Here is a 14227-nt window from a genome sequence, read left to right on the forward strand (position 1 = left end):
TATTGCTTGTGGATGACTTTAAGAATCATTGAAATAAGCATGAGGCTAGATCCAATGAGGAAGCCAAGGTATAACTCTTCTGATAGCCACATCAGGCTGGCACCAGTAGGATTGTGAGTAAGGCCTTCAGAAAGGTGTGATCCAACAGAAGCTCTTGGGTCAGGGTAATCCCGGAGTCCTGGGAGTGTTGGCAGATAATAAATGTCAGAACCAAGCAAATCACTGTTGGGCCTTAAACTGGAAATGGCCCCAGCAGACAGTGACCAATTGCAGGCTTGTCTCAGCTGAGGGTGGGGACTTGCTAAAGTCCAGGAAGAGGATGACAGTTGTTTGGGTGGGAAGGCCTGCTGATAATATAGTCTGGCAGTTGATAGAACCACATGGAGAAACACCAGATTGGGCAGCATGTGGTCTCACTGCCAAGGACCCACTATATTATCAAGGTCTGTTACCTGCTTCAGCAGTTAATTTGGAAGGGTTTACAGCCTCCAACATCCACCTACGTCCTATGGAATCTTAAATGTTAAATATCTAGGCTTGTAGGGTAGTCACTATTTTGCCTGGTCAGTAACTGTGTTAGCTTCCATATTTATTTGGAACTCTCCATGCTGGAGTCAATGGACAGGAAAGCAAAGTACTCTGAGAGTTCTGAATTTTCAAAATCAGATTCAATCTTTTATATCTTATGTGCTCTCAGGACTTAAATCTCAACAAATAGATTTTCAGCAGAAATCCTTACTGTTAAAAAACTGGTTTATGATTTTTTCCCAATTAAAATATGATTTAAAAAAAAGGTACAGAAAGAAAAAGGTAGTCCTGCCCAAAGTAATTATCATAAGCAAGTTAAGGTAATTAGCTCAGTTTGAAGTTTCAGCAAAGGTTACTTCAAAAGGGTTAGCTGTGCCAAAGCATTATAAATGAGAGTCTTATATCTCGAAGCAATTGGAAATTTTTTAGGTTTGAAAGGCAAAAGGCAGGAAAACCTGTGTGCAGTGGCTGTATCTATTTAAATCTAGCTTATGATTGCATATCTTATATAGTCTTGATTTCAGCATATTTTTATGTACTGCATATGGTGCAGCAAGGGGCCAACGCCCACACGGAAGACATTCTGCACCCTGGCCGCTCCCTCCCTAATTCAATCAGCCATAGGGTCTTAGAGCTTCAATTTCCCCTACATTTCAGGAATCCTCTCTCCTCTCCTTCTCTGCTTTCCATCGAGACATTGTTCATCTTTATATGCCTAGTGCTTAGCAGAGTGAAGAGACTCCATAAACATTTGTTGATTGGATGAGAGAATGAGAGCAGGCTGCCCGCTGGAATATAACCAGCTCTGTGATGGGAATTAGGACCACTGAGCTCTATTCTTTACCATGAAACTGGCTAAAAGATCTTTATTTTAACCTCTCACAGACTTGGTTTTCTTACCTACAAAACAAATGGGTAAGTTTCTATTTCACAACAGTACCCTGCAGATCAAAAACCTTTTATATGCAACTAAGAGGTATTAAAAAATCATTACTGCTCTCTTTAGTGTATGACGTTCATAATTTTTTTAAAAAAATTCTCTTTTGCTGAGTATGATCGAATTCTGAAATTATTTTCTTTTCTTAGTCTTCTATGGTTAGAGATTGGCTCTAAAATTCTTGAAGGCAGGTACCATGTATCATTCAGCTTTTATCTCAGCACCCAGAATTGTGGTTAGCACATGCTAGATGCACAGTACATATTTCATGAATGAAATAATGAATGTTGGTATCTAGTGACAGCCATTCAGAATTGCAGGCATAATGACAGAACTAAATCAAACACCTCAAGAGCATGACTGGAAAATAAACTGATCTAAGCGTGAGTCAGCACTACTTTTCTAAATATCAGTATTTAATAAACAATGAAATGAAACATGTTATATTTGTGCAAAAAAGGCTCTAGAAACTTTTGTAACCAAGAATTACTCCACTTAAGACTTTGACTGACAGTACATTATGTTGTGCTATCCCAAGGCTATATTGACAGCTAACTGGATAATGACACCTAGAATCCATGCAGTATAGTTCAGGAAATCTTCAATCAGATTGTTGTTGAGTGGGTGATGGGCACTGAAGGGGGCACTTGACTGGGTGAGCACTGGGTGTTGTTCTGTATGTGGCAAATTGAACACCAATAAAAAATAAATGTATTATTAAAAAAATTAAAAATAAAAAAAGTTAAAAAGATTGCTGTTTTCCTAAATAAAAATCAAATATATTCATATTTATAAATTATTATTACTATTATTTTATTATATTAATTTGATCTTCATTGAACTCACTTTATAAATCTAATGTAGGAATTGGACACTTGTTCAGAAAATTTGGCCTGTGGAGATAACTAGAAACCAACCAATTCTCAAAGGGTACCTTCTGGTTTGAATTATTCTTGCTTTCTTCATCAATCAAATCATTTACCATTGAACTCCAGTGACAAAATGTTATTGTGGAGATCACCCTACCAGTCACAACACATTCAAGACCATTTGTTACTCTTATTTTGTATCCTCTTTGACATCCAGGCAACGTAGAAATTTCCTGAAGGTCTCTCACTGAATCATAAAAATTTAGTTCTACATAAGATGTAAGATTGAATGATTCCAATTTAGTTCAAATCGGATGCAGTCTCAGGCTTTCATAGTTCTGCTATGCTTTTTGGAACCTTTTCATGGAGATCTCAGAGTACCTGTATGCTCCTTAACTGGTATTCAGTATTAAAGATTTCTTTTTGTTTATACTGCATGCTAAGCTTGGCAAAGGAACTGTACTAGGTAAGCTTAGGTCAAGCATCGTATCACACACACATACACATTCTCTCTCTCTCTCTCTCTCTCTCTGAAATAATAAAGGTTTTAATGAAATTTTTCAAAAGTAGTTTATTTCTCTCTCATGTAAAGGAAATCCAGAGATAGGCAACTCAACTCAAGACTGATCCAGCATCTCCATCAAGCTCATACTCCCTCCCTCCCTAGGAAGGCTGCCTTTGTTTCAGAAAGCAGGATGGATGGAAGGTAGGATGAAGGGACAAAAAGCCCATTCAAGCAGTCTTTTAAGGAGGTTTCTTGAGAGATGTCACAAGATATTTTACTTAAAACTTACCTTCCAGAACTTTATCACATAAGAAAGATGAGCTTTAAAAGTATCTGGAAGATAATAGCATTTATTTCAAGGGGTGGGCACCCCTTTTATCAAGGGGTGGGCACCTGGATGGTGCTGTGGTTGAGCATCCGACTCCTGGTTTTGGCTCAGGTCATGATCTCAAGGGTGTAAGATCAAGCCCTGTGACAGGCTCCCTCGCTCAGTGCAGAGTCTGCTTACGAGTCTGTCTTCCTCTGCTCCTGCCACTCATGCTCACTTTCTCTCTAAAATAAATTAATTAATTTTAAAAAGTTACTTTTTCAAGGGAAATCTAGAGATCAGATAGTGAGGTAGACAACTACCTACCACAGGGATTGAGTCAGCAAGTCAGGTAAATTTATTCATTTAGAGAAACATTGTGCTTATTTCAGCAGCACATATACTGGAGAAATATTAGTTTCTATTTTTATTATTCTGAGGATAACAGAGAAATTACTTGTAAAGCACCCACCCCCAGGATACATTGAATGAAGTTATTTAAAAGGAGTGGTATAAAAAGGGCAAAATAAATATTTTAGGCATATCTTAATTTTGCAGGATTCTTTTTTTTTTTTAAGAGTTCATTTATTTATTCATGAGAGAGAGACAGAGGCAGAGACACAGGCAGAGAGAGAAGCAGTCTCCACGCAGGGAGCCCGATGCAGGACTCGATCCTGGGACCCTGGGATCACCCCCGGGCCGAAGGCAGGTGCCAAACCACCGAGCCACCCAAGGATCTCCTTGCAGGATTCTTTATGCAAGTAGTATAGACTTATTGGGATAATCTTATGGACTGATATTTCTACCAAATAAGCATTTTAGGGATTTTAACAATATCTGGCCATTATTTAACCACTTGATATTATAGTAGCCTTATTTGATTTATACATAGATATATATGTAGCTATCTGGAGAGAGACAGATGTACACATAGATACAGGTAGTTCTGAGGTCCTGCTGTTATTAATGGAAGTTATAGAAGTAAATACTTTTATATTGAAAACCATACTCCATCGAGTTTGTTTTCCTCTTCTTACCATTCTGTAATAATTTATTAAAGCAACAGAGAGTAAAATGCATTTTTAAATTAAGCAATTCAAAGCTTTACTAAATTATATACCTTATCAATTGCCAGTAGGTTTAGAATAAAATACTGGTTTTAAAGACTTCTGAATATGAAACTATTGTACTACAATATTTTAATGCATTCGCAAAAAAAGAACAATTATTGAGCAAATGGAATGAACTGAAGAAAAAATTTTGCTGAGTTTTATTCTGTTCGTGTGTGCATTTTACTTTCAGCACTATAGTTGGAATATTTTTTCATAGCTTTCATTCATTGCATATGGATTATCATAAATAAATGGGATTATTTAGTATTCCCTTCTTTAATAAAAACATAAAAATGCTTTAGTTTCACTAACAAATTTTCATTATAAAAGGAGATGAACTCATTTTAAGTTTATTCTTTTGAAATTCTGGTCATTTTGTTCCCCAGAAAACTCTCCCTTCTAAAAATTTTACCTCTCACTTATATTTTATGTACTTCTTAAAAATTCTTTTGTCCACATGAAAAGTTTCTCCTAATTGAAATATTCTGTAATTGTGCCTGAATCTTTTATAGGCATCAAATATCACTGTGGCCCTTTTTTATTTTCCTATTTTATTAGGACTGGTGTTATTAAATTATTGCATAGAATATTCATAAGTCCTTTGTATTATGCTGTTTTATAAAATGCATTTGTAAGTTGGTCACATCAGTAAAGTAGGGAAATATTGCAGTGGTATTCTTTTCATATCTCTTATTTACCTCAAACATTATTTAATTGTGAAACCAGGCAAGATATCTGTAATAAGTTCCTGTAGAGCAGTGCTGAGCCTAAAAATGTGTTGTAAATATTACTGTACCAATTACAATATTATGAGAATCTTTTTTTTTGCTTATGAAAAGCTATTTATGGAATGAAACATATTATCTCTGAGCCTGTTATAAACAACAGATTCATAGTATCATTAGGGCTACTACAAATACATTTAATATCTTAATTACAGAGTCTCATTTTGGTACAAATTTTCAGTCCATAATTTCGTTAAAAACTTTTTCCTTATCAGCAAGTGGTCAATATCTACCCATGGAGCCAAACTATAGACACTAATAGGCATTTACAAAGATTTGGGGAGAACAGAAAAACAGAGAAGGAAGCATGTCCTCCAGACAGGAAGCAATTCTCTTACCATTGGAGAGTCTTCTAATTCAATTCAATTCTGACACTAAATCCCTGGAGTTAGCGTCGAACTCCCGGGTTTAAGGGTTCAGTCCCACAAGACTGCCTTCACATCAGATGCCAGTCACTAGTACCAGTTCCCTGAGTTATCCACAGTTCCATCCAACTTGGGTGCAAAGTCAGGGATTCCCACAACCCCTTCCTTCAGGTTTAAATAAATGTTAGAGGTCTTAGAACTCAGGAAAACACTTTACTTGCTGTTACTAGTTTATCATAATTCAGGAACTGCAAAAGAGATGCATACAGCAAGGTTTTGGGGGAAGGGCATGGAGCTTCCAGAACTTCCAAGCCCTCTTCAGGTGCTCCCCCGACCAAAGTACTACAGTGTGTTCATCAACCCAGAAGCTCTCTGAACCCCATCATGTAGGGATTTTTCATGGAGGTTTCCTTGTGTATGTATGATTAAATCACTGGCCATTGGTGATTAATCTCCAGCTCCAGTCCTTTCTTGGAGGTTCTAAGTGGGGCTGAAAAACTGAAACCCATTAATAGTGTTTAGGTCTTTCTGGGGACCAGCCCCCTTCTAAAAGCTATCTAGGTGCCCTCCAGCCACCAATCATCTCATTAGCATACAAAAGACACTCCAGAGATTCTAAAGGTTTTAAGAGCTGTGCAGAACCTGGGACAAAGACCAAGTATTTATTTTTTATTATACCACAAAGCATGAGTGATTTTTGTATTGAGGTAGCACCAGAAATGTACTAAAGTAAATATCAGTAGGGGTAATTAAAAAGAATATTTAAAACTTGCAATTCTTGTGAGTTTCTAATTCATAGAATTAAAAGATCTTTCAAAAACCATAGGCTGTTAGATTTTCAGTACAAATTGCCCTGCCTATGCAACCACTTGCTTTGTTACAATATTATTAGTGGGGTAACTTTTTAGAAAAAAGTCATCTAGGGAAAGGCAACATTAATTTATTCACAAGTGAATAAAATCAGAGATCAATATACTTTTTCTACAACACATGAGAGACTAAATACTTTAGACTTTATAAACCATGTGGTCTCAAAACTACTCAGCTTTGACATTACAGCACCAAACCAGTCAGACAACATGTAAACAAATGGGTTGGGCTTTATTCCAATAAAACTTTATTTACTAAAACAACTAAGGGGCCGCATGTGGTCCATGGCCTTACTTTGCCTACTCCTGGACTAAACTGTGTAAAAAAAGCATTCATCATAATATATTATTACAATGAATAATTTAAAAAAATAATTTGCTTTAACAACCTTGGATTTTTGCCTATGGATTGTTGTATATAACAAGAAAACTGAATGTTTTTGTTTAGTATGAAGCTTACAGACAATTATTAAATACCACGAGAAGATAATTACTTCTGAAATTTTTTAGAATTTGTGAAAAGTTTTGCAGTAGCTTCCTGAAAACAGAAAATTCTCTTTGCATACATATTTACCCAAATTGTGCTTTATAATCCAGAAAGCAGCTAAAATTTAAAAAATTAACAGCATCAAAAATAAGTTATATTTATTTCTTTTCTCAAAAAAAAAATGCCCTTACAGCTTTAACTTAATAATGAAGAGGTGCTAATAAGAAATGCTTCCATTATATTACAGATGGCCAATAGACATATGAAAACATCCACTAATAAGCCACTTATAAGCCACTGTGAGATACCTGTCAGAATTGCCAGTATCAAAATAGTATGATAGTACTATTGTGGAAAATAGTATGAAGATTCCTTAAAATATACATTTTTTTTGTTTTTATAGATTTTATATATAATATGTATATTGCATATTTATGTATATTTTGTGTATATATGTATATACATATATACACATATGATGGAATATTACTCAGCTATAGGAAAGATTAAGATCTTGTCATTTGTGGGACATTTGGGTGGCTCAGCAGTTGAGCATCTGCCTTTGGCTTGAGGCATGATTGGGGTTCTGGGGATCAAGTCTTGCATGGGGCTTCCTTCTTCTTTCTTCCTTCTTCCTTCGGGACCCTGCTTCTCCCTCTGCCTATGTCTCTGTTCTCTCTTTCTCTGTCTCTGATGAATAAATAAATAAAATCTTAAAAAAAAGAGAGAGAGATCTTGTCATTTGCAACACCATAGATGGAACTAGAGCATATAATGCTAGGTGGAATAAGTCTGAGAGAGAAGAACAAATACCATGGGACTTCACTTACATGTAGAATCTAAAAAGCAAAACAAATCAATAGACCAAAAAAAAAGCAGAAACAGACCCATAAATACAGACAACAGACTGATGATTGCCAGAGAAGAGGGAGATGGGGAGATGGGCAAGATAGATGAAAGGGAGTGGGAGGTACAGGCTTCCAGTTAGGGCATGAATAAGTCACGGGGATAAAAGGTACAGCATGGGAATATAGTCCGTGCTGTTATAATATGGTGACAGGTGGTAGCCACACTTGTAAGTATAGCATAACTAAAGAGTTGTCTAATCACTATGTTGTACACCTGACACTAATGTCACATTGTATGTCAACTATGTTTCAATTAAACAATGAAATACTTTCATTACAGAGGAAGAATTTTTTCTGTAATAGTTCAACAAATGTTAGTGAGATAGCTTAATTCATTGATTTATTAAAGACTTTTTGAACCTCTTCAATATGAATAGGAAAAGATTTGGAATCATATAACTATGCATGTCAATGACATAATTATTTTTGCCCTGAAAATCTAAGTAATATTAACAGCTGTGTCTTTATAAAGATATTCATCACAGTTTTCATCTCTTCTGAAAAGGTGTTTCTATATTTTATTTTTAAAAAAATCACTTCATAAGTGCCGTAGCTCAGTCAGTTAAATATCTGACTCTTGATTTTGGCTTAGGTCATGATCTCAGGGTCGTGAGATCAAGCTCTGCATTGGGCTCTTCACTCAGCAGAGATTCTGCTTGAGATTCTCTCTCTCTCTCCCTCTTTCCCCACACATTCTTTCTATCTCTCTCTCTCAAATAAATCTTTTAAAAAAATTACTTCACAATTTTAAACAATACCTTTTCTTGCAGTATTTTATTTTTCAAAATTACATTATCAGAGTAGACCTACTTTTTTCTTATTCTTCCCTCTAAGTACAATTTTAAAACCATAGATATTTTTTAAAAATCCTAGATATTATATATAAAACAAGAAAAGTCTGAAATGTGAAGAGAAGAAGATAGATCAGCTAGGATCTCATGGCCTGAAGAACCTAAGAGTGAGTTCCCTAGGTTTTCTTTTTGCCTTATGTATCCCAGACTTGGAGGTAACTGGCAACCCAGAAACCCCAATGGGAACATACAATAAAAGCCCCACCAAGAGCCTAATCTCTCCATCAGCAGCACCCAGAAAGAGGCAGCCTAGAAAGACAGAAAACTTTTAGACAATAACAATTTGACTATATCCAAATACCAAAGAAAAAAATATGGCCCCATCCTTGCATCTGCCAGCAAAGGTCAAGTGGAAGCCCGGACAAAACAGAAGAGCTGCAAAATATGTGGATCAAAACTATGGAAATGAAAGGAGAAATAGACAAATCCTCAATTATAGCTGGAGATTCCAACATCCCTCCCATATCAATTATGGAGCAAGTAAACAGAAAAATCAACAAGGATACTGAACTGAACAACCAACTGAATCTAATCAACATTTCTTGAACATCTCATTCAACAACAGGAGAATATATAAAACCCAAAAATACTCCCAAATAAGTATGGCCAACTAATATTTTACAAAGGTGTGAAAGCAATGCAGTGGAGGAAGGATAGTGTTTTCAATAAAGTAGTACTGAAGCAGTTGGATATCCATGGGCAAAGATATCAGCCTCAACCCCAACCTGACACCGTATCCAAAAATTAAACCAAAATGGATCACAGGTTTAAATATCAAACATAAAACTAATAAATCTTTTAGAAGGAAATATAGGAGAAGTCTTCAGACTCTAGGGCTTGGAGAAGAGTTTGTAGGCATGACAGCAAAAGCAAAATCCATAAAAAAAAAATTAAAAAATTGGACTCTATTAAAATTTAAAAACTTTTTTCTCAGCTAAAAGACTCTGGTAAGAGGATGAAAAGACAAACTACAGGCTGAGAAAATATTTGCAAACTATATCTGATAAAGGATTTCAATCTAGAATACTACTGAATTCTTTATAGAATTCAATAGTGAAAACACAAACCATCCAATTAGAACATGAATAAAAGACACAAAGAGACATTTCACTGAGGAAGATACAGAAATGGCAACTAAGCCCATGAAAAGGTGTTTACTCTCCCTGGCCATTAGGTAATGTATGTTAAGATCACAATGAGATATCACTACTCACCTACTGAAACAACTAAAATAAAAAATAAGGACAACACCAAATGCTGGCAAGGATGGAGAGAAACTCTCCTACTCTGCTGGTGGGAATGTAAAATAGTACAGCCATTCTGCAAAATACTTTGGCAGTATCTTTAAAAGTTGAACATATGCTTATCAAATAACCCAGCATTCCCACTTGTGGGCATTTATCCCAGAGACATGAATACTAATGTCCACACAAAAGCCTGTACATAATTGTTCATAGCAGCTCTATCTGCAAAAGCCCAAACTGGAAATAACCAAAATGTCCTACAATAATAGGTCATGGGTAAACAAACTGTGGTATATCCACACTGTGAAATATTACTTAATAATAAAAAAGGAATGTATTAGTATGCACAGAAGCCAGAATAGATTCCAAGGGCATTATGCTGAGTAAAAAAAGTCCATCTCGAAAGGTCACATACTATACGATTCCATTTATATGACACTCTTGAAATGACAAAATTACAAAAATGGAGAACAGATTAGTGATTTCAGTAGCTATTAATGTGGGGATGAGGGCGGTGGGTGTGACTATAAAGTAGTAACACAAGGGAAATCTTTGTGGTGATGGAGTAGTCTTGTACCTTGCTTGCCATACTGATTACATGATCCCTGCATGGGTTCAAATGACACAGAACTATACACACATTTTATACTAATGTCAATTTCCTGATTTTGATGTTGCATTATAGTCACCTAAGATGTAACCATGAGGGGACAGGGGAAGTCTGGATGGAGGATACAGAAGACCTTTCTGTACTATTTTTATGACTTTCTGTGAATCTCTAAATATTTAAAATAAAAGTTTAAAGAGGAAAATATGTATACAATGCAGTCCATTTTTTCAAAAAAAAGTACATTCCTTGCATTTTTCAAGACTTTTATGACTCCAAATTTCTCAAATTAATAGCTTTTCTCTTCTCAACAGTTGACAAAACCAAATTATTTATATGCCAAAAGGTTACTGTTTGTTTATTGTTTCTTTCAATTAATAATAGAGTAAATAATGCTATAAATGTTATACTTGCCATGTCTTTAATAACTAATTTACAGTTGCTAATGGGTATCAAAAGATCAAGGACACCAAAATCATGATTTAATCAGAAACCTCATTTAACACATTAGTTGCAACCTCATTACTGACCTCACAAGCAGGCACTTTTGCTGGAGCTGCCAACAGGAAAACAAAATGTGACTAATTTTCTACTTTCTTCTATTTAAAAAATGAATTAATGAATATAAATATGTCCCAATTTGATATCTTAACAGCTTCCATAACACTTTGGAAACTCTATGCTTGAATAATTGGGCCATTGATTATTTCTGGAACATAAATTAAGCCCTCCAAATTAATCTTACTTGGACTTCGGAATTACAATAAAAAGGTTTCCAGATTACTTTTGGTTTACTTATTTCAAATTATCTCCTTTCCTAAATCTTTCTTTTTTGAAAAGACTTATTTATTAAGCTTCTGGACTCTGCCATTCTTTAATTATTAATAGCAGGACATCCAAATATGTCTCACATTGTGCTTTCATAATTTACTAAAACATAGTTAAAATGCGGATAGGGATATTTTAAGAGTTTCTTGGACTTCTTAGCAGTATTGTTTTTTTAAGAGTGGGAAAAGTCATAAAAAGAAAATCTCTTCCAAAAAGTATAAATACAGGTTTGTACCTGTTATTTGTGATTTTGAAATCCTAAACAAACAAACAAAAAACCAACTCTGGAAAGTGAAATGTTTTATATAACTGACTTGGTGGCAAGACTGAACTTCACTAAGGAAACCTGGGGCTTTTTTCTAGTCTGTATATAATCCATGACTGTTAATATTCACACCTTTACTGCAGAAATGTAAATGTACGTGTGCTCAGGATGCTGTCTATGGAAGTATCTTACAATTTATGCACCAAGCTGACCTTCATTTAATTAATAAGAGAATTAGGGAGATGGGAGGCATTCAACAATTTGCCCAAGGTTACCCAGCTATAGTTGGAACCCAGGCAGTCTGACTTTAGAAATCATGCTTTTGAACCACAAAAATTTTGTTACCAAAGATCTATTCTGAATGGTTCCACTGTCACAGCAGAGTGAGACTGTGTCTCTGAGCTAAAAGCACCGCATTTTGCAAAAGTTCATACCTTACAGGTAAAACTTTAGGCTCTAGCAAAGGGTCTGGCTGGCTCATACGTGAAATTGGAAGATCCCTTTTTTAAAGATTTTATTTTATTTTTTGAGAGAGAATGAGCAGGGAGAGCGGCAGAGGGAGAGGGAGAAGCAGACCCCCCCACTGAGCAGGGAGCCTGATAGGAGGCTCAATCCCAGGACCTGAGACCATGACCTGAGCCAAAGGCAGACGCTTAACTGCCTGAGCCCCCTAGGCATCCCTGGAGGATCCTTTTAAGGGGAGAAAATGAACAGCCCCAATGAAAACACTATGGGAACTCATCTGTGGATTTCATCTGTGCAGTGGTAGCCTGCCACAGTGAACTTCCAAGCAGCTATTCTGTGCCTCTTTTTTAAAGAGCAGAAGATTAAGGATGACCAGATATTTAAGGAAAATGTCAAACATGAAACAGATATTCAATACAAAGGAATCTAAACAGGACCGAAGAAATGCAAAAAATAGAGAAAGTTATAACACACATATCATTAGTATCTTTGGTGATCAAGAGGAGAAAAACTATAGGAAAGCAAAATAGGACACTAAAATAGGGAGGTGGATGTGCTTTGGAGGGTAAGATAGAGCACCCAGAAATTAAAAATATGATAACTGAAAGTGAAAAGTGCAATAAATCTGTGGAAGGTATAGTCAATGAAATTCCCCAGAGAGTAGTTCAAGAAAACAGAGATCAGAAAAACTGGAGATGTTACCCAGAAGTTATTTCAGAATAGGCTTCCAGAAAGAGAAACAGATAAAACGGTGGAAAGGAAATGATCCATTTATGGCACAGTTTCAAGAAGTGACGAATGAGTCTCCAGATATGAAATAGCCTAAGGAGATGGAAAAACAATTTTTAAAAAATCCATGCACATTATGCAATTTTAGAATAGTAGTAGTAAAAAGAAAGTGGTAAGAACTTCTGATAATTACATGAAAATTTTCTAAGCATTTGAGGGGGGGTGTATAATGACAACACACATATGGAAAGATGGGAACTCATGGAAATTCCTAATACAAGTAAGTGTAAGAGAAACAAAAGGTAACCTTGCTTAACTCCACAGTAAGCAATGTCATGGTAATATAAATACTGATGACTGATTTAACCACCAATAAAGTTTGTCTATGGGATCTAAATTCCCAAATACTATAAGAGGAGCCCATAGATAATATGTAAATGTAAATTTTTTTTTAAATAAAGGAATGTAATTGTATTACAGAGAAAGAGAAAGAATGTTACTAAAACAGAGGTGCCTGAGTGGTTCAGTAGGTTAAGGGTCTGACCAGCTCAAGTCATGATCTCAGGGTCCTGGGATCGAGTCCTACATTGGGCTCCAAGCACATCAGGGAGTCTGCTGGCCCCCTCTCCCCTTTCCTGTGCTCTCTTTCTCTCTCAAATAAGTAAATAAAATCTTTTTAAAATAAAAAATGGTAATAAAATGGGACACCTGGGTGGCTTAGTGGTTAAGCATCTGCCTTCGGCTCAGGCATGATCTTGGGGTCCGGGATCAAGTCCTGCATCAGGCTCCTTGCAGGGACCCTGCTTCTCCCTCTGCCTATGTCTCTACCTCTCTCTCTCTCTCTCTCTCTCTCTCCCTCTTTCTCTCTGTGTCTCTCCTGAATGAGTAAATAAAATCATTTTTTAAAAAATGTAATAAAACAATGTTTGAAGGAGCTGAAATGGTTACTTCTGGGGAGTTAGCCAAATTAGAAAGTGAAAATTTTCTTCATTGTCCCATATATATAAGATAATCACTATATATACATTCAAAATTTTAAAATATAAAAATACAATTTTCTCCTTGCAATGATTCTACTGGTATTGTTAATATTTGTGTTTTCATTTGTAGTATTATTATTAAGTTGACCATGTACCATGAACATTTCACCTCAGTCCATATGGACTTCTTCACACCTTAATCACTGTATCAGATTCATTCTCTGGGGTAACATTTTTTTTGTCATTTGGATATTATGGTGCTTCTGATATTTTGCTATTAGCAACAATATATTGATAAACATCCTTATTGCATTTTTGTGCCCACATGTGCTGTATTTCTTCCGAGAGCATTGCTAGAAATATTGCTAGTTGAAAATTACATCTTTTCACAAAGATTTCTCCATTTTCCAAAATGTGAACAAATGTAGACTCCTACAAATCATTCTATCTACACATAATGATAATATTGACTCTTTTGTGCAGTATTCTTTCTTTCTATGATTTTGTTGTGAGAGATGAAACCTGGAGAAAACATAATGTTAATAGAATAGAGGTTTTGCTTGCATTGTTCCTGAATTTAATGAGA

General features: G+C 35.6%; 1 protein-coding gene across 1 annotated transcript in view; it reads left to right on the top strand.

Moving 5' to 3' along the window:
* Positions 1-14227, top strand: part of CYYR1 (cysteine and tyrosine rich 1) — a 103330-nt gene that overhangs the window by 72128 nt on the left and 16975 nt on the right. The gene's annotated exons all lie outside the window — the stretch shown is intronic.

The sequence above is a fragment of the Vulpes lagopus genome, chromosome 20 (genome assembly GCF_018345385.1).
Source record: "Vulpes lagopus strain Blue_001 chromosome 20, ASM1834538v1, whole genome shotgun sequence".
NCBI lineage: Eukaryota > Metazoa > Chordata > Mammalia > Carnivora > Canidae > Vulpes > Vulpes lagopus.